Genomic DNA, 27,802 nt, shown 5'->3' on the forward strand with positions numbered 1-27,802 from the left:
ACTGGCTGTCTTATTATTCAAGTTGACAGTAGCACTGGTTTATACTATTGCCCAAAAAGTTAAGGATCTATGCCACCAAGTAGAAGAAAGTGAACACAAAGTCCATTAGCAGAGCTGCAAGCAACAAGAATTCCTTAATGTAGTATGCCTCCTTTATCCTCTTGACTCAGATACTCAGTCTTAAAAGTACTTATTGCATGCTTCTTCCTGATCTTTGTGCATTTCACTCACCTCAATAATATCACAGTGTTATTCATTCCTTACGCCTCCTTCCACCTGCCACCTTCACCATTTTTTTTTTTTTTTTTTTGCGGTATGCGGGCTTCTCACTGTTGTGGCCTCTCCCGTTGCGGAGCACAGGCTCCGGACGCACAGGCTCAGTGGCCATGGTTCACAGGCCTAGCCGCTCCGCAGCATGTGGGATCTTCCCGGACCGGGACACGAACCTGCGTCCCCTACATCGGCAGGCGGACTCTCAACCACTGCGCCACCAGGGAAGCCCGCACCTTCACCATTTTCTAAGGCTAATTCTTACATCTGTTCTGTTACTTCTTTTTTTATAAGGAATTTTACATTTCTTTTAAACACTGCTGAGATTTCTATTAAAATAGTGTTATTTTTCTTCATGATCTGGTTACACAAACTTACAGTGATAAAAGCCTAGGTCCATTTTCCCCATAAGCCTTATAAATTTTACTGCATAATTTAGCAAATTGTTTGATTTTTCAGAAATGAATATACTGTATCATAGCCAAAATGTCTGTACAGTCTCTAAGAACAAACTAGGATCAGATTCAGGATCTGGCATCCCTGCAAACTACTCAACATGTAAGGCCCACTTTCATGTGTACCACAGGGATAATTACACTTGGGGTCATAGCATAATGAGGAGGATGTTTGTTATGTGCCTTATGAACAGTAAGAGCAAATGTGTGGCGTTATTTACAGAAGCAATCATTTACTTTCAAATGTTTCACTGAGACTGTAAATTATGACTTCATAAAGAATTTCTTGTGAGTATATCTTTATATGGGAGAATATTTACATTTTCTCATACAAGTAGCTGGGACAGTTTATTCCAGGAAGTGTGTACAGTGATGAGAAGGGAGACCTAAATTTCGGTTTATAACTTTCTGTACCATTTATTTTTATGTGTGTGCCACATGCATACATTAGTTACTCAAATGAGTCATTTTTAAAATGTTCTTTAAAGATCCTTTGTCCATGTTCTTCTCTTCGACCTTGGGGCTGGGTGAGGTAGTGTGGGTTGGATGACCAGAAATCACAAAAGTCACCCAAACATCCTCAGAACTAAAGTATTGGTTGGCTTATGGATTAAAGATAAACAGGCCACTGTCTAAAAGACAGAGAAAACCTACCTAAGTAGCAGGGAAAAGTTACAGAGAAAAATGAAGATGCAAGTGGCAGAATAGATAAGTTAAGAAATATGATCCAGAACTTTTTATAAAATAATTAAAATTTTAATGTATCTGTACTTAATATAGTATCCCCCTTATATGAGTAGTATTTTTAACGTAAGATCACTTACATTATACAGAATCAATAAATAATAAGGTATAAATATTCTCTTTATAAACAGAAAAGATACATTTTAGTACTGCTGACCATTTTGATGAAAAGTTGTTTATTAGTCAAATGGTAATGCCAGCTTTTGCATTTCATGTCAAAAAAAACATTAAGGACATGACATTTATTCAAGTAGTACAGATTTTACTGTAATGCCAATAATATTAAACTTTAAATCTTATTTTGGTTGTACTTTGAACTGCTGGAATCATGAATCAGTTAAATCAGTGCTATTTAAACCCTGTAATGAGGAACCAGTCTTCCCTTCTCCCCACCCTTAATCTGTTGTGGACTGATAAAAATTAATTACTAGGAAAATGAAATAAAACCTACATACAAAAAGACAAGCCAAAATGTTTATCAGACTCAATAGGTAAAAATTACTCTGTCATTTTGCTATAAAGCTTCTTAAATATTAACTCTCAGTTTCTGTCTCCTGGCAGACCCAAAACAAACACTGGTGAAGTAACTGTGGTCCCACAGATCACCTTCTGAGTAGCCCTAAGTTAATCACACCACATATTTTTTTTTTCCTGGAAAGAAGGCTAACATACAATTCAATAAAAATGTCTCAAACGATGCTTGCCTCAAATAATTCTTCTCTCAAATATATATATATACACACACCACTTATATGTTATTGTAGCTATTATAGTAAAAATGTTAAATTACTTCTTTCACAATATTTGAAAATATTAACAGACTGCTGAAAAGACAAAATAAATTTTATTGCATATTTTAGAAATATTCAGTTCAATAGCCTTTATTTGGTAAATATGTGGTCGTGTTCATGCATATGAAGATGTATACAAATACAGTATCTTCTCTACTTAGTTTATATAAATTTGATAAAGCACAAATATACATTCCATCTCAATCTACATAAATGCCCCAAACAAAAATAAAGTTTGGGGACTTCCCTGTGGCACAGTGGTTGGGAGTCCCCCTGCCAGTGCAGGGGACACAGGTTCAATACCTGGCCCGGGAGGATCCCACATGCAGCAGAGCAACTAAGCCCACGTGCCACACCTACTGAGCCTGTGCTCTAGAGCCCGCAAACCACAACTACCAAGCCTACGTGCTGCAAGTACTGAAACCCACACACCTAGAGCCCATGCTCCACAACAAGAGAAGCCACCGCAATGAGAAGCCCACAGTGAAGAGTAGCCCCAGCTTGCCACAACTAGAGAGAAAAGCCCATGCAGAGCAACAAAGACCCAATGCAGCCAAAAAAAGAGAAAGTTTGAACATAAAAACATACCAACATTCTACTTCCATTTTATGTATCTGAAATAATACAAATTTCTTATGTGCAATTTATCAATTTTCATTATTCAAAGTTGATTTACATGCTGCCTGATTACCTTGCCTTATATTTTCCACCCAAGGGTAACAACTGTAATATGGCCTAATTTAGGGCTTCCCTGGTGGTTCAGTGGTTAAGAATCTGCCTGCCAATGCAGGAGACACGGGTTCGAGACCTGGTCCGGGAAGATCTCACATGCCGCGGAGCAACCAAGCCCGTGCACCACAACTACTGAGCCTGTGCTCTAGAGCCCGCAAGCCACAACTACTGAGTCTGCGTGCCACAACTACTGAAGCCTGCATGCCCAGAGCCCGTGCTCCACAACAAGAGAAGCCACTGCAATGAGAAGCCCGTGCACTGCAAAGAAAAGTAGCCCCTGCTCACCACAACTAGAGAAAGCCTGCGCGCAGCAACAAAGACCCAGCACAGCCAAAAATAAATTACTTAATTACTTTTTAAAAAATAGCCTAATTTAGCATATTCTATACATAATAGGCCTAAAGTATTAGGTACAGATTGCGACAATTGATAATAATAATGGACCACAGCCATAGAAAATTAAATTAGCTAAAGACAAAGAAAATTGAGGTAATGTTAATAATTTAGGGAAAAAAAGGGAATTTTAACAATAACAAATTTTTTACTAAACTCGAACATTTTTTTCATTCAACTTCCAATAATATCAGTGAAAGAGCCATACTTTTATTTATAAAGAAATCCTTCTTACACTAACAATATATACTGAAGACATTCATGGTACATACATCGACAGTTGTTGTACACAACTCCATAGTGTATGTATGTTAATTGTGAACATTCAGGTACATATTCTGAGAATAGAATCTAAATACAAATATGCAATTATTATATTCCTTAAAGTATAATAATGGGAAACATGAAAATCATGTCGGATTTATTTTGAAAATTACAAGTATGGATTTATGAAAGCTGATTTTTAATTTGCATTTTGTGTCAGTGTTATAAGTGATTACTTTTATCTTGAACCAGAAATACACACACACACACACACACACACACACACACACACACACACATATAAATTCCTTTTGAGGAAAACATAGCCTACTTATTCCAAATAAAATAAATTTAAGAAACATGGGAATCGCTTAAATAAAATTTGATGCATTGTTTCAAAATCATAGTCATTTTAAATATAAAATAACTTTTCATTATATGCAGAAATCTATTTTCACACAATAAGACAGTTACCAATTATATCTGTATTTTGAGAATAACCCAGAAAGTAAGGAAAAGGAAACACAGATGATTCTTGAAGCATGTTATAGAGAACAATGTCTACAGGTTAAAAGAAATCTACTTTGGTAGACTGAAGTAAATGGGGAACTTTTTATTACTTAATTACTACTGAAATGTCATTTCTGTTACATACCTAAATCTTCTTATGAAACTCTTCATGATAAAAATTGCCAATAAAATTGTTTATTTCAAAAGATGAAAAGACAATTGAAAAAAAAGCATGTTTAAGAGAATAATGATCTTTTTAAAGTACATATTCATATATTCAGAGTATATTTTTAGTGAGATACTGAAATCATGTCTTGTTTTTCAAAGGGAACATTTCTAGTTGTATAGTTCTCACACCTCCTTTACCTCAATTATGCTACCTGTACTCCACCTATAGCTCCACATATAACTACTAAAACCTTGTTTCTTGAAGTCTTAAGCTATTTCATCAAAATTTGGATGATGCAATAGCCTTTGCTTCTTCTGAGATCAAATGTGTGCTCTCATTCTAAGCCTCAGATTCATTTTGCTGGTGATTTTGTGCTACTCATTACACAGCTCTGTGATTAATTTCTTTATTAATAGATTTAGAAAACACCACCTGCCCCCAAACACAAAGGAGTTATGAGGATCACATCAATTTACTCATTGGAAATGGGTTTCAAAAAATAAAACATAAAGAAACAAAAGATGGTATTGTCATTACGGCAAGACAGAAGGCTATGATAGCATTTTTCATGTTAAAAAAATAAATTGTGAAATATATGAAACTTCCATTTTATTGTCAGGAAACAACACTATGTAATTCACAAAAAAATGTTTTTACTCAAAATTCATATTCAGAATTATTCATCTCTGTGCTAGAAATCCTCATGTAAATCTGCATTTTTTTACTCAGAACTACATTTACATCCACATGAGGTTTTCTGAAAGACAGAATTCACAATGGTTAAGAACACAGAATCTTAGGGTGATGGATATGTTAATTAGCTTGAGTGTGGTGATCATTTCACAGTGTGTATGTATATCAAAACATCAAGTTATATATCTTAAATATACACGATTTTTATATGTCAATGATATCTCCATAAAACTGTTAAAAAACAAAGAGAATCTGTCTTTAAAAAAACTGCCTGAGCTGCAATCCTGGCTTTGCCACTCTGTGACCTGGGCTTACCTTCCCTATACTTCGATTTCCTCAATGCTTTTGTGATAACTAAAGATATTAATGCATGCAATGTGCTTAGAATATTTCTTGGCAAATAGACAAGTAGTGAATACGTTTTTGAGAATGTTAATATTATTATTATTATCATACTGTCTCCATAGATTTCCCTACGGATGGCTCTCCAGCTCCATGAATTCATTCTTCTATATTCTAAACATATTTTCCTGGGTTCTGATTGAGTGTAAACATTTATACACAGCCATATCAAATCATAACACATCTTGATGTCAGCCAACAGAACAGTTTCCTGAATTTCATGGAACTCATCACTATTCATCAGTATATCATTGTGGATCAAGGTACAGGCAGTTAGTGGATTAACCCAGCAGCCAGCTTGAAACATAGAATACAGAGTTTCTTATTGCTTAGAGTGGGGAAACTATGCATGCTAATCACTGACATTGTAATCTAATCACCAAATGATAAAAACATCATGGGAGGAAGCAAAATCTAAGTGCTGGATCTAATTACATTACTATTCAGTGGCTTGATGGAGAAGCTGGGCAAGTTGCTGCAGTCATTTATACAACTAAACATTCAATAGACCATTTTAGGCCCCAGTCCAAGCTGTGACTAGAAAGCTAGTAGCTGTACATTTCAAATCAAGATGAGTTGTTAGAGAATAACTAAGGGGCTCTGCGAACTCTAATTCTTATGATCTTTGGGTAACAGAACTGGAAGGTTATGATAATGATCTTTGGGTAACATAACCGGAGGTTATGATAATAAAACAGTATCGTTTACAAGAAAGAGGTCAGGTATGGAGTCACACAGACATACTTTCAAATCGATACCGAGCAGGACCCCGTGGGGCTCCTGTGCACAAAAACCTTCCTGTGTCCCCCATCTCTTTAATTAAAGGAAATAGGTTTCATTCAGCCTCCAAGACCTTCCCTGAGTTCCAACCAACAGGTTCAAACAATTGTTAAGTAGGGAAGGGAGGGGATGCAAGACAAGGGAGGAGGGCTCCCCTGGTGGCGCAGTGGTTGAGAATCTGCCTGCTAATTCACGGGACACGGGTTCGAGCCCTGGTCTGGGAAGATCCCACATGCTGTGGAGCAACTAGGCCCGTAAGCCACAGTTACTGAGCCTGCGCGTCTGGAGCCTGTGCTCCGCAACGAGAGGCCGCGATAGTGAGAGGCCTGAGCGCCACAATGAGGAGTGGTACCTACTTGCCACAACTAGAGAAAGCCCTAGCACAGAAACGAAGACCCAACACAGCCAAAAATAAATAAAATAAAAATTAAAAAAAAAAATAAGAAGACCCCAAGATCACTATTTAAAAAAAAAAAAGAAAAAAAAAGACAAGGGAGGAATCAAACAGTAAAGAGAAACAATAGTGCAGCCTTGGAGCAAGATCCTGGCTCCCCATCAAAGGATAAATACAACAAAATCTTTGAGCTATTTTGCAGATACTGAAACCCTCACCAGGTGGGAGAAGTTAATAGTTAAAGAGGACGTAGACCCCAAACCCGTTGGAACCAGAAGGTTGATGATGCCGACTCCCACTTACCTCACCACCAACCAATCAGAAGAATGATCACGAGCTGATCACACCCTCTTTGAACCATTACTATAAAACTCCTCACTAGCCCCTCCAGGTTGGGACACACAGTTCTGAGGGCATTAGCCCGCTGTGGTCCCCTTTGCCTGGCAAAGCAATAAAGCTATTCTTCTATACTTCACCCAAAACTCTGTCTCCGAGATTTACCTCGGTGTCGGGGTACAGAAGCTGGATTCAGCTTTGATCTCTGCTCTGCTACTTGCTGACTGACATGGGGCAAGTGACCTAAATTTTCAGTTCCATCATCTATAAAATGGGGATAATAAAACACCTACCTTTCAGGGATCGTGTCAATACTAGAGACAACGACTACAGAATACCTGGCACATGGCTGTATTCAGGTATTAGTGCTGACTTTTACTTCTCATCATGAAATTATAAAATACATTGAGGAAGAAACCAACATTTAACATCATACACAACTCTATTATCACTCACTAGAATTACATGAACAACATGGAGATTACGCTAGTCGTTGTATATCACTGCCAAGCACACCTTAGGCAGGCAAAGTTGGTTATGATGCTGCTGCTGCTGATGCAATTTATGGAAACAAACTGGATAATCTATGTACATGTGTCTCTCATATAAGCATGATCAGTACAGAGTCTCATTTTAAAGAACTAAGATTGTGAAAATAAAATGTAATAAAAAATGTTGAGCCAACTACAAAATAAACTTTCAGTGGCCCATGACCTTACAACTTGGATTCTGCAAATGAGTAAAACAAAACACAGTACTATATTATGAGCATTTCTCCATTTTCTGCTCTGGTAGAGGGAATGACTCAGAAGAGCAGATGATGTACACTCCATTTCTATTTGCATTCTTCAATCAGTACTTGTATATATTTTGTTTACATCATAGTAGCCTTGTCTTTCTTGGAGGCTAATGGAATCATGTTTCTTATGGACGATGCATTAATTGAGAAAGAGAAGCTGTTCGTGCTGCCACTAGCTCTATCGAGGCTTATAGTATGGTATAGTAATATAAGAAGCTTGCTAAAAAATATCCATTGTGAGAAATCTATAATGTATTGAATACCAGTTATCAAAATGTTATCAAGACTTAAAGGCTTATCAGCTGTCAATATAGACTCTGCAAAAGTAATTTTAAATTATAAAAAATAAGAAGACATATATATACACATATGCATATTTATGACTAAGCTTGTACAGTTCTGAGGCTATAAAACTAGAGAGCATATAAAGAAGTGAGATTCATTTTTAAAACATATCAGAATATCTACCCTGATGTCTGTATTGTCAATCCAAAGTTATCAGCTTCACAGATATACACTTATTCCAATGTTGTTGTCATACTCCTCTTTAATAACTGCCTTTGTGTAGGTTTTGCCATAGGAGAAAAGTAGCTGCATTAATTCATAATCACACTACCTAAGTTGTCAACCAAAAGCAAATAAGATGAGAGTACAGAGAAGCAGCATACTGTACAAATAATGATAGTTGCCTATTCAGAAATAGTCATTGTATTGGAACATATACACATGCATATACACACACACAAGCACGCACGCGTGTGCACACACACACACACACACACACACACACAGGTGGGGGTGGCAAGGTAAAGGAACACTACACCAGAATGCTAAATCTACTTTGTAATGTTTTTTATTTACCTGATGGGATTATAACACTGGTTGCCATCCCAATAGCACCTTAAAATAAAACCAGGGTAATTTTAATATGCAGACTTCCAAGCTCCACCCTAAATCCCCAGAAATCTGAGTCTGAAAGCTGTAGTCAGAGCACAGAGGATTTTTTTCTGCTCTCAGATGCTTCTAAACTTGATATAAGGCCACTGAGTTAAAAGACTGAAGCCATCAGTTATAAAAAACATTGCCATGTGGTGGTTCAGTTTATGAAAGGTGATGCTCACAGCAGCCATTAGAGTTAGATATTATCATCCCCATTTTCCAGATGACAAAAGAAAGCTTTCAGAGATTAGGATGCAAAGCCAATCGGTATCTGAGTCCAGATCTGTCTGATTCGAAAGGTGTGCTTTTCACAATATACCAGACTTAAACCAAAAAGCTTCCATGGAGTATAACTGGGGCCACAAAGTGTCCAGTGAAAGGATACCCACAAAGAGCCAGCAGTGTATTTTGTTCAGTAAGCAGTGGTGTTTTGAAAACTGCATGTGAATCTGTTGGATGTCAGCAAATTACCAAAAGACAATACCTCCTGAAAAAATAGTCTCCTTGTAATATCTGACATGAAGAGTTTTTTGAGGGGAGGGACTATATTTGCAATATTTGTTAGTTAACTCGTTTTTAATGTTTTTATTTATTACTATTATTGTGTGTGTGTGTTTACGCAATAAGCTTCTCTAATTCAAAATTAAAGCAGAGCATGGGACTCCCCTGGTAGTCCAGCGGGAACTAAGATCCCAAATACCGTGGGGCAATTAAGCCTGCACGCCACAACTAGAGAGCCCACGGACTCTGGGACCCGCGCTCCACAACTAGAGAGAAGCCTGCGCGCCCCAACGAAGAGCCTTCACAGAGCAACGAAAGACCCTGCACCCGATGCAGCCATAAATATATAAATAAATAAATATTAAAGCAGAGCTTTGCATAACTCCCAAAGGGATGGTAACTTCATGTAGCCGATACGCTCTTCCATCTCCTTCTTTCTTATTTATCTCTTTCCGCCCAGATTGCTAGATACAAAATGTTAGAAACAAAAGACTTCATATTTAGACAGGGCTGCTACTCTCAGGTAGCCATGTTTGAGAATGCTTTTATGTCAAAAAAGAGCAATTTCAGCCTTGTTTGTGAGCCCTGATTTAAAACTTCCTTATTTTTTTTTTGAAATTACACATTTAAATAAATAATAGATTTGAATAACACTATTTAAGTGCTCATTTTTGTCCATCATCCCAATAATCAGACAGGGTAAAGGAATTTTTTTTTTTTTTTTTTTTTTTTTTTTTGGGGGGCCCCGAGGAGCACAGGCTCCGGACGCGCAGGCTCAGTGGCCATGGCTCACGGGCCCAGCCTTTCCGCAGCACGTGGGATCTTCCTGGACTGGGGCACGAACCCGTGTCCCCTGCATCGGCAGCGGACTCTCAACCACTGCGCCACCAGGGAAGCCCAGGGTAAAGGAATTTAATGCCACTTTCTACAGATGAGGAAACTGAGGCTCAAAGAAAGTGCAATTGAGCACAAAGGCCAGGGCAGGAATTACACACAGGTCCTTGTGCCTGCACTTGTAAGGCCCTTCCAAGGTTCTCCCTTCCTGAGGAGCTGAGAACCCTCCTTCTGGAAAGCCCATGCTCCTCCTGAAGGTATTAAGAACCATCACAAGTACAACAGTGCAAAGAACTGAGTAGTTAAAAAATTTACCAGGCACAGTTAAGCTCTTTCAGCTCAGAGAGTAAGTCTGAAAAGGTTGACTGATGTACTAATTACATTTTGAGGAGAAAATAATAACTCATGATAACTTTTCTAAATTTGTTAGTATATTCTGATTTACTTAGATATAAAGATAGAAAATTCTGACTTTTTTTAAACTACTATTTTGTAAAAATAATAATACTAACTTTAAAAGATTTTGGTTCCTGTAGTAATGACAACTTTCTAATGCAAATACTCTCATTACTGATTTCACAATTTAATACTTTACAGAAAAGAACTTTGTGTAGCCAATCAACTTCAGTGTTCCTTAGACAGAGTCATGGGATATGTTTGCCACCATACATAAGGGAAACTCAAATTGTTGACTGAAAAATGGTGAATTTGATCTATACTTGACAGTTGCTAACAGGATTTTGCAGCTAAAATCTTGGCTCCTAATAATACTTTAACACATTAAATGTATTAATAACCTTTTTAAACAGCAAATTGTTAACTCTACTTTGATAGACTCTATTTTTGATAGACCTATTTTCCTTAATAATTTCTCCCTCAGCTTCCACAGAATTACACAATCTTTCCAACTTCCTCACTGGTTTGCCTTGCTTCCACCCACTAACATTGGACATAAATACTGTACAAGAAGCTCTTCCCTGCCTACTATTCCTTATTCTCAGATTCATGCATTTGCATTTCAACTATTACATATCACCTCCACAGAGACAATTCCAAACTTGTGCTCCCTATTCCTAATGCATCAGTCAGTTATTCTATCAGATGATAACTTCAACTACTCACTTAAAAACCTAAATTCATATTGTCCTCTAATTTGAATGTTTATAACATTGATTCAACCCTTAATCATATGCTCCCACTGAACTGTTTTTCCAGTGTCGCATGTAGATAGTCTTGATGAAATAATTAAATTTTCTAATAAGAAAAGTGCCCCTTAAAATGAGTAGCTTTTTTTTGTTTGTTTTGTTTGTTTTTGTCTTTTTTTTTTTTGCGGTATGCGGGCCTCTCACTGTTGTGGCCTCTCCTGTTCCGGATCACAGGCTCTGGACGCACAGGCCCAGCAACCATGTGTCATGGGCCCAGCCGCTCCGCGGCATGTGGGATCTTCCCGGACCAGGGCATGAACCCGTGTCCCTTGCATCGGCAGGCGGACTCTCAACCACTGCGCCACCAGGGAAGCACAAAAATGAGTAGTTTTTGAGTGACTGAGTAAAAAACACTTCCCCAGCTACTCAAATGAGGTCTCCTAATTTTAGGTACCATGAGAAAGGCTGGAATTACCTCCAGATCATCCACACACTAATGTCATGGATGCAAACTCCTTGAAATCCAGAACTGTGATCTAGTTTCCTAGTATTTCCCACAGTGCTTAGAATACTTGAAACTTGTTAAGCACTGAATCACATGTCCCTAAAATCTGCATGTTAAGGTTCTAACCCCCAGTACCTGGGCATGTGACCGTATATAAAGATGGGGCCTTTGAGAGGTAATTAAGGTAGTATGAGATCATATGGGTCAGATCTAACCAAGTATTACTGGAGATCGAGACACCAAGGATGTGAGCATATAGAGAAAAAGTCATGTGAGGACACAGCGAGAAGGCTGCATGTCAAGGACAGAGGTCCCAAAACAACCAAACCTGCTGACGCCTTGATCTTGGACTTCTAGCTTCTGGAATTGTGAGAAAATAAATTTCTGTTGTTTAAGCCCCCAGTCTGCAGTATCTTGTTATGGCAGCCCTAGCAAACTAACATAATACTCATCATTTATTTGCTGGATTGATTAAAACTTGTAATTTGCTATTTTTCTCCTTCTCAGACCACACTTTTTAAGGCATATGCACAAAGAAAAATGCCTTGAAATTATGGATTTCTCTTTGTTCTTTTTATTGCTAACTTAGTGTTTTAGAAAAGCTCTGCTATTTCTAGTCCCCACATCCCCTACCAAAGACACATTAAATTTAGGTTACTTGTTCCTTCAAATAATGTGCTGTAGTGGAATCAAGGCATATTGAAAAGATAAAACATCCAGGTAAAAGAGCGGCAGGGGTTTCTCTTCCAAACACCCTGCATATGTGTTGGAGGGGGATTGTGCAATATTTTCAGGTTATAATATTTTTGGAATCCTCTTCAATTCAAACTTAAACAGATCAGTCCTTAAGTCCTGAACAGGAAAGGGCTTCATACAGTTGGTTTCCAGCCATATGGCCTTCCTCATCCTGAACTGTTTATATTACCCTGAGACACTAGACACAAGAGCTATAAGGGAGAGATGAGATTAAAACTTATAAACTGCTGTTACTTTAGCTGGCTTGAACCAAGGTAGCAACTGTTCAATAACTGTATATTGAGAACATTATCTGAGGTCAATGGCTTTGAAGACATGCTAAGGGGTCAACACACGTTTTGCCAGCCAAAAAAAAAAATCAACATCAGATGAAAGACTGTTATGGGCTGAATGTTTATATCCCCTCAAAATTCGTATGTTGAAACCCTAACCCCCAATATGAGAGTATTAGGATGTGAGGCCTTTGGGAAGTGATTATGTCACAGGGTGGAGACTTTATAAATGATATCAGTGCCAATATAAAAGGGACCCCAGAGAGCTCCTCCCTCACCTCTTCTGTCAAGTGAGGATGAAACATGAAAACAGCTGTCTATGAACCAGAAAGACACATTAGACACTGAATCTGCCAGTATCTTGATCTTGGACTTCCCAGCCTGTAGCACTGTGAGAAAAAGTTTCTGTTCTTTGTAAGTCACCTGGTCTATGGTATAATTATAGCAACCCTAACAGACTAAGACAAAGGGTCATATTTGTAAATAATAAAATCCTAGGTAACACAGCATATATTATGAGATGACAGTAACCTAGTGGGTTAGAATTCAGAGCCTCTCATCAGACTGACCTGGGCTGAAGTTTTGGCTCTGCTACTTACTAGCTCTGTCACCTTGGGCAAGTAACTTAATCTCATTGATTTTCCATTCCCCAGTCTATTATCTATAAAATAGGAACAGAAATAAGGAACCTCAGAGACCTAGGCATGTTTTTTTTTGCCTAGTCCATAGTAAGAATTTAAATAGCAATTATATATTATTTTTTAAACCTAATAATAGTGAATACTCTTTTTGCTTACTAAAATTATGTTTTAAGAGTAAATTATTTTTGGAAATGATTTTGGAAATACTCACATAATCTTTCTTTGTGAAGAAATTTGTGACAGTAGTTGAACATATGGTATACACAAAAAAGATACATTTAAGAATTCACCAAATATTACAAAAAAGCAAAATGTCACAGTGGTACTTTGGGGAGCACAGTATGGTGAGATGACATTTTTGTAAAGTAAATAATAGATGAAGACAAAGCAGAGTAACTTGATTTAAGTAAAAATTGATATTGATCAGGGATACGTAAAAATATAGAGGTACAACCTGTAGGCAGTAATAACACACAGAGTTATAATGAAAGTTTATATGCATTCTTCCTCTATCTCCCCTCCTCCCTCTCCTACCCTTTTTTTTTTCTTCTTCATTTTTCCTTTCTAGAACTGCAACAATGTCAGGAGAGAGGTCTGGAACAGGAAAGGAAGATCTAGTAATTCTGAAATAAAAAGACTGCAAACATGATGGTATGGGTTCAGAAATTAAATACAACAAAATGTTCTCATATTTTATTGGTTCAGTAATCTAAATTATTACTAAAACTATATTGTCTATCTGGAAGAGCAAAAAGTATAGATATTTCTGAACTCATTTTATAGTTTTTATAATATTTGTTTCCGATAAGATATTTTTATTTGAAATATTAAATAATCTCAACATATTCCAAAATAAAATTCATTTTGCCAAACACTGGACTCTATTTTAGGGCATAAAATGTGCATGAATACAAAGTCACACATATTAATTTTTTGCTGGCCTCTTTTTTGCCTCACAAATCTATCATTCCTGTCACCTCCCAATTTTCTTTCCAGATAGCCCTCTCTAAATCTTGTGTTGCTTTTGTCCTCTTCCTTGGTCCTTTTATAACACTTTTCCTGCTACACATTTCCCCTGTATGCTCCCATATGTTCCTGACTTTGGATAACAATGTCAAGAGAGTACTGTCAAATCTCCCAACCTTAGGACCTTGCCAAGTCATTGGAGAAGAGGGAGAAGCATTGCATTCCAAAATTTTCAAGGGTCTTAATGACCTAAATAACCATAAGTAATCACTGTTACTTTGTTTAATTCTGATAACTTCATGCATTGCCACTTTTCACATGTACCATTTCCTTCCCCAAGTAGATGGTCAGTTCATGAGGGTAGGCCCAGTGTCTGGTCTTGTTTCTAAACTTTAAATCTCCTAAAACACGGTGACTTAGATTTGGTAGATTCCCAACAAATATTGGCTGAATGAACGAACAAGTGTTCAAAATCTCACCAATTATGCCCAGAGCAGAAACACTATGGAAGACTCTGAGAAAACAGAACTGGAACATATATAGCAGCACAGTTCCAACTGAAAGCATTGTGTGTTTTTAAATCTTCTGTACGTAGGGAGCTGTTGTGAGTATGTCTATTTTGTTACACAAATGTCACTGACTTATTGATGTACACATCAAAGTATCCCTTTTTCTCCACCTTTTAAATAAGGCACAGTGGTGTAACTCAAGTTGTGAAGCCAAAAAGTCTTGGGTTCAAGTCTTTACTCAGCCATTTGACAGCAGTGGGACATTTGACAAGTCACTTGTTTGATCCTCAATTTCCTCCTGATATTACCATCTAGGGTAATAATAAATTCCTTCAGGGTGTTACAAAGATGAGGCACAACATGACTAAGCACTTAGCAATCAGTCTGATCCAGGAGGGATGATCTATAAATGGAATGAAGCAGTAGCAGTGCAGCAACAGAACTGGCAGTAGCAAGTGCTACTGTCTATCTACCTGCCAACTGGACATCTGATTTAAAAAAGGAGTTTGAACTGAACTCCAAAATATATAACAGATATTCTATAATGTTCTTTTAAATATGAGTCATTTATTGCTCTATTTAGAAAGTACTGAACTGCAGTATTCTATATTTTTGGTTTTGATCAGTTATGTTCTTATAACACTCAACTTTGGGTTGCAGTATCATTGCAGAATTTATTTCTGTATTACCTAATAATTCTAATCAAACACAAACAAGATAGACATACACATACTATATATACATATATATGCATACTATATATGTGTGTATATATATATATATATATATATATATCTACAGCTCTTATAATGTTCCAAAAGAAAGGACTAAAATCCCATCAGTCACAAAAGAAAAAAAATTCCTTTATGGCATCAGTTGATCATAAACTTCCAAGAATGTCATTGACACTTTTAGCACGTTTCAAAGTTTTCCTTTTCACTTTTTTCCCTGTCATCCTCTTATGAATTTTTAAAAGGTGTTAAAAGTGACCCCTTCAGCACTCGGCTTCTCCTCACAACACTCTCAACTTCTCAACATCAGCAGCAACTGCCTCAGTTAGCTGCATGCCTTCCCAAACTCTGAACTGTGTCATCATTTGACTGTGCTCCACTTTCAAAATCTCAAAATACAATATTCTCCTCTGATCAAAACCATCCATCCTTACACCTCTCTTATCCTATTAAAAACAGTGAACCTACTATTACTTTTCATTTTGACCTTCAGGCTCCCAAATCTGCTCTGTTCTTAGTCGATTCATCTTCTGTAGCTGCCCTTGCCTCCTTCCCCAGCCCAGATTTATGGTCAGTCTGCAATAAAATACCTACTACACCTAGAAAGCCCAACTCTTTGCTTTACGTTATGCGTGCCTTGCTAATCTCCTAATCAAGGAAAAATCAATTGTTTGTTGACTCATTCAAATTACATGTTGCGTTGCTAGAGAGAGTGATGCAATTGTGTCAGCTAGTGAAAACAAATGGTTAATTTTGCCAACTTCCTCCTTATGGCTGTAGACTCTTTGTATAGACCTCTTGCATATTCTCTGCTAAATTTCTATCCCTATGCTAGTTAATCTCAACCTACCACCTTGAGTTTACCTGAGAAAACTAATCATTAGATGGCAAACTCCCTGCAGGCAGGGTCCTTAACTAATCTTATTGACCACTGAGTCCCCATCCTCCAGTACAGGGCTGAATAAATAATGAATTTAGTTAACTAACAAACTGATACAATTCCCTTCCTCTTCTAAGATGTGACCAGCCTCTTCTTGTGCTACTACTGATCATACCAACCTTCTTAGAACATTCTGAAACTTGCTCCTGAAAATTACTTTCCTCCCCCAATACCTCTATCTCTTCTTGCTAAGGGGGTTCCATCCTGAAAAAAAATAAATACACATCCATAGATCCTTTATTATGGCTTAAAAATACATCTCTCCTCCAATAATATTACTCCCTTGAATAACGTTTCATTTCTACAATTAACACTTAACTGAACTTACTTCTTGTCTTCATATCTTCAAAGAGCCCATGTGACCTTAAACATGGACAACTGGATTTCTGCTTGTATTTAACTCTAATATGCACATTTTTTCTCAATGACAACTAACAGACTTTTCAACACTTTTACTGAAAATATTCAAACAAACAGATAATTTGAAAGAATAATACAATAAAATCTGAATAATCACTCCCTGGATTCAAAAATTATTAACAAATGATTTGATTTACAGACACACACTTTACCATGACTTATATGAAATTAGGTTGCAAACATCATGGCATTTATCCCTAACTAATTCAGCATGCATCTCCTAATATCACTTATAACCTAGCCCATGTGCAAATTTTCCCAATTCTACCAAAATTTGATCTTTTTTATAGCCTTTTTAAAAAAACTAAGATCAAATAAAGCTCCAAACTCTGCATTTGGTTGTCTTTAGTCTCTTTTAATCTAGAAAAGTCTCCCCACAGTGATAATGTCTTTTGAAGAGACTAGGCCACATGTCTGGTATCTTTATGAAAAATACTAAACCCTGTGAATTTGTATGATTATTTCCTCATGGTTCAGTTTAACAGCTTCCACTTTCCCTGTATTTTTCTGTAAATTGGAAGTTAAGCCTAAATAGGTTTTAGATTCAGCTTAAAACGTTCTGGCAACAATATTTCACAAATGGCACTGAAGACTTCATACTGCATCCATCAAGAGGCTCATGACCTCAGGCTATTAGTGACACCAGGTTTGATCACTCAGCTCTTTAAGGTAAATGCCAGATGCAATTAAGAAGTAATCCTTGGGCTTCCCTGGTGGTGCAGTGGTTGAGAGTCCGCCTGCCGATTCAGGGGACACGGGTTCATGTCCCGGTCCGGGAAGATCCCACATGCCACGGAGCAGCTGTGTCCGTGAGCCATGGCCGCTCAGCATGCGCGTCTGGAGCCTGTGCTCCACAACGGGAGAGGCCACAGAAGTGAAAAAAAAAAAAGTAATCCTTGAGCACAAGGAGAACACGTTATTCCCCAAAATATTTGTAACTAATGGTTTTAGCACCTGTGGATGATTCTTGCTTGAATCATTTATTTCAATGTGAATTACAAACAGCTAATTCTAGCATTTCTTACACTTACATATTTTGTAAAGAAGAGCTGTCCTTCATCAACTAAACAAGAGTTCCTCCTAATAAGCAAGCCAACCATTTATTTCAATTTATATTATTTTCAGAATCGATTTATTAATATTTTTTTAAATTTAGAGTATCAGGATGGACTCATGGGCTTTATTCAGTGTTTTACAGTCTGTTACAGTCACTCTTGTTGGAGGAGGTCACTGAGAGGATGTGACCACTGGTTGACCCTAGAGTAGGATCCGAACAATCAGAGGCTTCCTACCCCCTCCCCTGTCCTTGTGTTAGGCAGGAAGCTAGCCCTGAGCAACAAGAAGTGGTGCGCCCCATAGCCGCCTAATCCTGCCAAACAATCTGCCAACCCGGCCCCAAACATGCCCCCATCAGTACTCCAAAACAGTCAGGGGACCAGAAAGATCCCCCACTGGCCGACTGGAGGGACCTTCCGCACTCTGGCCCATGTACACACCTCACGCTATCATGTCCATAGATAAACTTTGGCGGCCATTAGGTTCATTAAATGTTCATAAATATTCTACGAATACATACATCTGATTATAACAGACTGAATTATGGGAAGGACATGCGCAGCAGAGCCTCTTGTTATATAACCTGCAGCTGTCAATCAAAACTGTCAATCAACAACCTTGCCTTAAAAACTCTATACCCCAGCCCTCCCGGGCCACTGCCTTCCTTGGCCTGGCCCGCCTCTCTCTTGAAGTGTTCTCTCTGTTCTCTCTGTATTTTCAATAAACTCTCTTGCAACAGTTAAGACCTCAAATTCTTCTTTGCGTCCTTACCAACAACCGAGGCCCACGGGAGGAGGGGTCTCCAGACCCTCTTCCACTAACACTTGGAATGTATATTTAGGCACTTCCAGGACTCAGTCTTGAGAAAGCAATGTGTGGTTAAGAACATCTGGACTGGTTACATGACTGAACCCCATCAAGGCTTCTATACAGGGATTCCCCCACTTCACAATTACTAAAGACCTGCATTAGTACCCATTTTCACTAACTGAAAGAAATCCAAAGAGGATTTTCGTTTTATGAATAAAATCAAGAAGCGAAAATAGCATTCATTATTTTGCATCGAGCCTCATAGAGACAGCACACACCAGAGCATTGAGAGTGGCACCGCCAAGTTCCCATTGCAGGAATTACACTCAGCATCTCAGCAGCAAGCCCCCGTACCTTTAATTGTGTTTGTGAGCATCTGTGCTTTATCCTGATTTATTTTGTGCATCTATTAGCAAGATGTGTCCTAGGGTAATTGCTTCTTCTCTTTACACCATTTCGGCTTACAAAAGGTTTCACGGCAACGCTCCACTTTCAGAGAGTGGGGGAAATCTGAATAAACTTTTAAGATCCTGGTGCGTGGATGCAGAAATCGATTTGCCTTGCAGCCACCTAAGAAAAGCCTTGTACATAAGTTGTCCTGATTATTAAAACTGCCACTTACCAAGTTGGAGTAGTCTGCCTCTTTCTACAGTCTCTCTTTGCCCTCCCTGTACAGGGGCCAGTTTCTAATTTCACCTGACATTGGGAACCTACAACGACTGATATTCAAATTTATCTGAATTTGGCAACTGGGAGGCTCTTCAAGCTAGTTCCTATTTACAGTTACAGTTTACAAATAAGGTTTATACAACCTTATTTGTCTGGGGTCATTTCCTTACTTCCTGGCACAATGAGAGATCCCAGGCTCATCTTATACTTTTTCTGCCCGGACTTAAAATCAGCAAATTCTCCAGAAAGTTTGGTCCCCTTGAGTGGAAAATGGTATTTAGAAACCATAATTTGTGCACTAGATGTGCTCATTGCTGCTGAAGAAACATTGCTTGGGAGTAAGGAGACAGAGTTAGTAAATCTATTTTTAAAATATGTACAGTATATTTTAATATCTGATAGCCCCTTTTGCCCTTCTTTTTCTGAGTTACCCTAGCTATTCTTGCTTTTTCTATTTCTTCTATATTTAATTTAAAATCAATTTACCTAGTTCCAGAAAATCTTCTTACTGGCCTTCCTATTTAGTCATGTTACATGCTCAAATGCATGTACACACACACACACACACACACACACACACACACACACAAGAATGTGACACATACAATCTTGAGAACTGATCTCTTTATGATGCTGTCACACCATATCCAGAATCATGGAATGTTTTTTCACTTATTTAAGTCTAATATGTCTCATTCATTTAGTTTCTTCTTAAAATTAATAGATTTTAATCACAGATTCAAGGACCTTTTTCTCAGGTCTCACCTTCCTTCAAGCCTATACAACATCAGCCTTGCTGAACAACACTCGTCTCTCTATACACACACACACACACACACACACACACACACACACTCCTCCTAAGCTTCAGTGGCTATCCTCCTTTTTCTCTTTCTCTGCCTTTAACCAGATCCCTTTACATCCACTCAGAAAAATGTAGGTGTTTCCCAAATGTCTGCCTCCTAAAGTTTTAATGTAGGTAATTTTGTAACATCTTTCTCTAGTTTTCAGTGTGTTTCCAGCTCTAGATCTGAATTTCAATTGCATATTGGACATTTTATCCAGGTTAATATTAGAACTTCATGTTAGTGATATGTCCAAAACTGAACCATTCTCCCACCCCCAACCAAACCAGGCCCTCTTCTAGATATTTTTATTTTCTCCTGTTTTGTTTTATACTCCTGGTTTTCAAGATATCCAGATTCCCAAACTCAAAAGCAGCATTTGATAGTCCCTCCACCTTGGCCTCCAAATTCACTGATTTTATGGACTTGCAGATTGACCATCATCTTTGAAATCCATTGCATCACGTTCATTCACACTGCCTCTACTATAGTTTATATTTCCCATTCTTTACTGAAAAATATTATTTTCAAGTTCCAAGGAAACTCTTTAATAATAAAATCCTTTTTCACACATCTGAAGAGGCAATTAAGAACAGCATCCTAAAATAACATCTTGCAGTTATATGTGTTTTATGTTTTTAACAAACAGATAAAATGAGCTTGAAAAATGTCACACACAAATATGTGTAACAGTGAAATTCTGAGGTGGAGATGATATTGATAGTGAGATGTTGGTAGACAGAAGAGACACCCATATTTATAGATTTACTGTGTTATGAAAGAATTGGCTGTTCAGTTTTCCTTTACAAAAGAATAACTTTCCACGTCACACTGCAAAAACTTCAAGAGTAGAGACTGCATTTTGTACTAAATATTTGTGCAGTGCTTTTCCCACAACCTCATCAAAGCCACCATAGACACAGAACCATCTATTCTGTCCTGACCACAGAGCATGAGTGGCTTCTTACAAATGTCCACGTATTGGGTCTGTTCAGAAAATCCTATGGTCCTGGAGAGCTGTGTGATGGCATGGTCACTTGAAGGCCCTTTCAGCACCAGTAAAGAGTCTCTGTGTAAATGGTGCCATTTTCTGTTATTTCTGGCCGCAGCACTCAGTAGTAAAACTTACCAAAATACAGTCATTTTAAATAATGTACCAAGAATACATATATAGCAGTTGTTTTATGCTAGGTAAAAGGAAACAAACAACATTTCATCTCTACAAATGGAGCATCCCTGTACAGAGGGAGAGACACATGGTGTCAATTCAGACATTCCTATCATTTGTCCCTCTACTACCTATGGAGCCTTGAGCAAATTACATATCTCTCCAAGTTTCAGTTTCCCCCAAAATATAAAAATGATGGTATCAGTCATGGAGGGGAAGGACACATCGAAGTGCATGTATCTGACACATCAATAAATGTAGTCTTATTTTTCTTTCCCTCTCTTCTTGATTTAATGAAAAAGTAGCCTTTCCCTACTCCAGCCTGTTAACAATTTCCAAACTGACTCAAAAATATGTTGCTCCAGTTATAATTTAGCATATGGCTACCAAAATGTGTATAAATATTTTCTCTAAATACATGGATTAGGTACAAATGCAATTAATTTCCACCGCTGATGTTTAAACAAAATATTCAACTACATTATTCTAAGCAAGAAAAATATATATAGATAGATGGATGAGTCATATGTAATTTTATGAAACATATTGATGCAAGTAAAATCTCTAGTTTTTCTTTAATATGAAGGTGTATATTGAGACATTCCATTGCATCTTTCAGAAAAGCAGGATAACGTTCCTATGATCTCCGCTAAAATTCTCCTCTCCATTTAGATTTATACACAGCCCAAGAAATAAATCTTGCAGTCCTGACCCCAGCTGCGGAGTCTCCAAGGACAGTCCAGAAGACATTTATCCTAAACACTAACTGAAGTTCTCCCACTGCCCTCTCTATGCCTAGGAATGGAAAGAAAAAGGAAATCAACACCTCTATATTTTCCAGAATGCAGTCCCATAATAACTGCATCATACATAAATTAAAAACCTTTAATTTTACGGGAGAATTAGAAAAGCACAAAATCAATTTTCCACAATGTAAGTTTGTTATTTAACAAGAGTCTAACAAAACAACAAAAAAAATCCCCAATATTTTCTTGAAAATCTAAAAAGCTACAGGAAAAAGCAGAACTACTAAAAGTTGGCAATAGCTGGGTTATATATATGTATTCTACATGTCAAAACTTAATAATAAAAAGAAGAGTGATGACAGACATTTATGTAAGACTTCCTAAATATGTAATTAGTTTCTGGTACATTCAGAAATCAAACTATTACTTAAATTTTATTTAATAATTATTGTTCTCAAAGTCATGATGTACTAAAAGTAATTGCCCTCATTGTCACTAATGTGAAAGTTTGTTGCCACTGTCAATTACCGAAGTTTATTAAAACGTCACACCGAATTATGAAAATAGGATTTTAAAGGTATTTATGCATGTCACTAGAAGTAGCAAATGATAATAATAATGAAACAATTAGAAAATAATAACAGCAACTTCAGACCAGTAAGGAATTTTTTAAATTAATTTTTAATTTCTTTCAGAGCTCCATAAACAACTTGAAGAATACATTTTCAACATTACCTCAGTTTTTCATACACAAAATAGAATTTTCTTAATGGCGATGTGATAAAAGAAGTGAAGAAAATAGCTGTATTTTTTAAAGTCACAGCTAATCATCATTTAAAAATAAAATTTTGAAAAGTCAGAGAGGAGAATAAATTAATTAAATTGTAAGTAAAATATTTTCAATTTCCTTTTTAGCATGTAAACAATTCTAAATACCCACTTCACTTCTCTTCTACTTCCAGTGTAGAGTTTTATTTGATTTGATGCACTGTATAATTAGTGCTTACAATATCTGTAAACAGTAAGCAAAGCATTTGCTTTAGTCAAATGCTTTCAAGAATGTAACAGATAGAGGAGCTTTTCCACACACTTCTTGCTAGCTGCTTTAAAAAAATGACTGTTTTAGTTAAGAAACAATTATTCATATAGCATGCGATTTTTCTAAATAGGAAAATATAATTTTTTTGTATATCAAATGTATGTGCATTCTTTTTCTATTCCATTATTTTCACATTCTGATAGCATCATTGTTTTGCACAAATTTGGTAGCTCTTTTAACCACTAGCCTTTCATAAAAATTAGAGAAAATAAACTATCTTTTTTTTAAAAAGGCAACATATCTTTTGTAATTGAGTGCCTTTATAAAATATGTGTTTGAAACTTTTCCCCCTTATATCTAACACCGCCACAGTGTGGCTGCTTGATGCACACTAAGAAAAAAATCAGTGTGCTACTTGCTTGCTTATAATCATGTAAGGATAAAAATAAGAAATAATTAAATGTTTACTTTTAATGATTAAAATTTCTCCATTTAAAAATTCTTGGACAGACCACACACTCAAGACAGAACCCCAGGTAGGGTTTTTTTTTCTCTACAATGTTCAAGACTGGGACAAAAAATGTAAAGTTAATTCAGTAATACAGGATTTTTCAAAATGTCCAAATTTTGGCATCCCCTAGAAAAGTTCTAGCAAATTCAGCAGGTTGTTTAAAATTTGTGACTATTTCTTTGTTGCATTCAGATAATAAAATACTTAAGGTCAGTTAGTGGTCCAGAAGCCAATTTAATCTTATGTGTCTTCTTTCCCTCATCCTCTACCTTCACCCCAAACCCTCTCTCCCAGCGAAACATTTTTTATTTCCTCTCAGTAAGCAGTAAAAAGTAGTCTGCATGATTAAGTTCATCAGAATCAGGGTGGGTTGCTTACTGAATTTAAGAATATTATTTTTCCATGAGAAAACAGTAGGCGGTGCTAATTCTAGGATACCACATTCAAAGATTTAAACCAAAACACTCACAGACCAGGTGACCAGTTTTTTAAAGAGTTGTGGAATTTCCAATATAATTCATGGAGGAGGAAATTTCAAATTTTCAATGTAATAGAAATTTAACATAAGTATGTAATATAATGGACAATCAATATTCCATGAAAACCTACTATGACTAAAGGTTCTTAACATGATCTTTATTTACAGAATACTTGCACAACTAAATATCTATTCCCACTTGAAACCCTATGAACATCTTCTTCCACCCCATTATGGTTTTAATCTCATTTGGAAACATCACACAGTACCGTCTACATTCTTAAGACACCAATCTTAAGACACAATTACCTCCATCTTAGGGAAGCAAGTGCTCCTCTTAATGAAAATTCTGGTATTATTACTCAAGTTTTTCTTTCTCACTCACTGTCTTCTCTCTTCTAAAAGAACTAAATGACTTACAGTGCATACACCCTACAAAGAAATATTATTCACATGCATTGTCTTGCATTTTTAAATAAATGAGCATATCTACTTACAAAATTATTATGATAAAAATGATTTAAAAAACACAGAACATCACAAGGGGCTTTTTAAATGTTTTTGCTGGCCGTTTAAATCATATGAAAGACTGCATTTTAGTAGAGTGCTCACCACAGCAATAAAATCAAAATTTACAGCTGCATTACATAATATTTGTGTCAAATCTTTGAACTATGCCCTTCAGGATATCAAGTCTGGTGTATACATGTAACAGGACTTTCTAAACAGAGAAAAGCTACCCTGGGTACAAAAGTAACTCACACTGCTACTTCCGAAGACCTCTGAAATGAGAGAGTACATTGTGAATTTAGAAATATATAGCTTTCTAAATATTGCAATAAATTTTAATCTTCTGCAGATAAATGATCACTTGCACTCCTCTTTCACCACAAAGAGTAAAGAAATACAGGCATAAAACTTCATTCCACCAACTGAGCTTGCAGACTTAAATATTTGCTTGAAAATCCATAGTGTATGTTATTAACATGTTTGTTATGGGCCCTTTTGTATATTGGATTTAGTTTTTATGCCTAGTTTTATAACCTACAAGAAAACTTAATCTGAGAAGTAAAAGTTATTTCACTTGCCTTATATTTATTTTAACAGAATCCAAATTATACAAAGCTTCAGAATCAAATCATTTAAATAATGGCCTCTAGACAACACAAAATTTATTTGGCCAACAAGTTTTCCAGCAGATTCTGTCACTGTGTTAAATACAGAAAAGGCTTTTTATTACCAACTGTGGTACATCTCCAAAAAGTAGTACCAGATTACACTGGAAATGTCACAGGACAATCATAAAATACCATAAACTCTATAGAACACATTCAGCACTGAGTACTGTGCAATGCTATCAACACACCGAAATCTATTACCACCATCACCAACCCCTAGTCCTGTCCTGTGGCCGGTTCACCGGGAAAAAAAACCTTTGTCACCACCATGAAGTGGTTAAAAAGAGGGAAAACACATTGTCCCTTTAACACTCAACCTTATGGGTGTAGTCTCATTCATGCAAACTAACAGTTTCGTCCTCAACATTAAACGCAACTGACCATCACAGAAAGTAACTATCTCCCCCCACCCTGGAAGGCGCCAGGCACTTAAAACTAAATCAACACAACAGGGAAAGAAAAAATCCAAAGACGGCACCGCTAAAAAGCCAAACCCTTTGGAACCGGCAAAACAGGCTGGGAAAGACCTACTGCGTTGTTTACTCGATGCAAACAGGAGGCGCGGGAGTTGAGTTTGCGGGGGCCGCTGCCATCCTCAGGGATCTGGAAAGGTCTCGAGCTCCCGGGCCCCGTGGCTAGAAGCCAGCCCCTTCGGAAGATGCCGCCCCTGCCGCTTCTCTCCCCCAGTCTCCCGCGCGCACGTAGGGGCCGCCCCGGCCGGCCCGAAGCGCATCCTCGACCCTCGACCCTCCTGCTCTGCAAGTGGCCCTCGGTGAACTTACAGGGCCCGCCGGCTGCCGCGTTCCCGGCCGGCGACGCCCGGGGTGCACGACGCCGCCCGCTGCGGAGACGACCTGGGCGCAGCCGAGGGAGGGACGGTATTTTGCGCACATCCAAAAACCAGCCCGAGGCCGGGGACTGACTTTGGCTTCCCCTAGCTCCCTGCACGGCTTTCCCCACCCCGTGCTGCCCGGAGCCGCGAGCGCGCACACACGCGCACAAACACACAAAACACACACACACACATACACACACACAGATTTCTTTGCCAGGACCAGTGTTGCCATTGCAAACCCGGGAAACGCCTCCAAGGGGACCAAGTACCTGCTCTCTGCGAGCTGCTCAGCTGTTCACTTCATCCTCCGTTGACAAGGAAACCAAACCGCACTTCATTTTTTTTTTTTTTTTTTCCAGAAAAACCTTCCACTGCCATCATTTGAAAATTGATTTACGGGGAGGGGAGAGGGAGGAAGAAAGGATAATATAGATATAGATATCAGGATATCTTTCATAAGATTATCTCGGTTTTTAAAAAAAGTCAGATGTGCAAAAGTCATAGTTAATTTAAAGGAGGAAAAAAGTATTCGCTTAAAAATAATCCCAGTAACCAGCTGCAAGAAAAGTTTCATGTTATCAATGGGTATCAAAAACAGTAGGGAAAAAAACGAATTTGTTCTCCCCGGCTTCCAAAAAGGGCACAAAAATAGAAAATTCATGTCTTTGCTCAGTGGTTTGTACCAGTATTGCAAAACCACAAACTTATAAACACTGTCGTAAAATCCCACCTATACAAAAATCTTATCAGCAAAAGAGTATGCCAAAAAAAGAGTTAGAAACATGCTTTTTATTTTTACAAAGAAAAAAAAATAGGCACCATACTTCACATCGCTTTTTCCTTCAAACCAGTTGCATATCTTGCTGGACTTGGGAGTCGCTCCCAGCGGGCATAGTCGCCGCGGACTCCCAGACACAGCGCCTTGTCTACAGAACCATTGCATGCTAGAAAAACTTGGATTCAGGAAAAGGCTCAAAACCATGCTCCTCCAGCTTTCCCAAATATAAACAGTAATCAAAGAAGTGGGAAAAAAAAAAGAAGAAGAAAAAAAAAAAGGGGGGACCAAAAAAAAAGAATAGGACAAGAATGCCACTGAGAAGGTACTCACCGAGAGGGAGTAAAATGTTGGAATAAAAATGAGATTTAGGATAAAATACAGTATGGCGGTGGAAGAAGGAATGAAGCGCGTTTTTTTCTCTCAGTCTCTGCCTCAGGCACTGACACGTGACTCGCAGCCAGGCTGACTTGCAGGCAGCCGGGAAGGACCGAGGCTGCGAGAGGGGAAGCCCCACGGAGCCCAACTCCAGCAGACCAGGCGGCGGCGGCGGCGGCGGCGGGGAGTCCGGCGCCTGCGAGAGGCAGCACCAGGGGCGGCAGCAGCTGCAGCTCCCGGCGAGGCTTCCTCCGCTGTGAGCCCAGACGAGCAGGTGCCCCTCACGCTGTGGCTGAGCACACGCACACGCACACGCAAGACAGGCAGGGCGCCGGCGAGAGGGGGAGCCGAGCGGGGCTGGGCTGGAGGCGCGCAGCTGCCGCTGGTACTGCTGCTGTTGCTGCTGCTGCTGCTGAGGCTGCT

The 27,802-nt window shown here is 38.1% G+C and overlaps 1 protein-coding gene across 1 annotated transcript in view; it reads right to left on the minus strand.

Annotated features, from left to right (window-relative positions):
• RALYL (RALY RNA binding protein like) overlaps window positions 1-27,428 on the minus strand; it is an 850,165-nt gene extending 822,737 nt beyond the window's left edge. Inside the window, exon 1 of the mRNA XM_024731420.1 lies at window positions 27,335-27,428. The gene's annotated coding sequence lies outside the window, so the exon portion shown is untranslated. The remainder of the gene's footprint in view (window positions 1-27,334) is intronic.
• Between the last annotated feature and the right edge of the window lie 374 nt (window positions 27,429-27,802).

This window comes from Neophocaena asiaeorientalis, unplaced genomic scaffold, assembly GCF_003031525.2.
Source record: "Neophocaena asiaeorientalis asiaeorientalis breed wild unplaced genomic scaffold, Neophocaena_asiaeorientalis_V1.1 scaffold371, whole genome shotgun sequence".
NCBI classification, from domain to species: domain Eukaryota; kingdom Metazoa; phylum Chordata; class Mammalia; order Artiodactyla; family Phocoenidae; genus Neophocaena; species Neophocaena asiaeorientalis.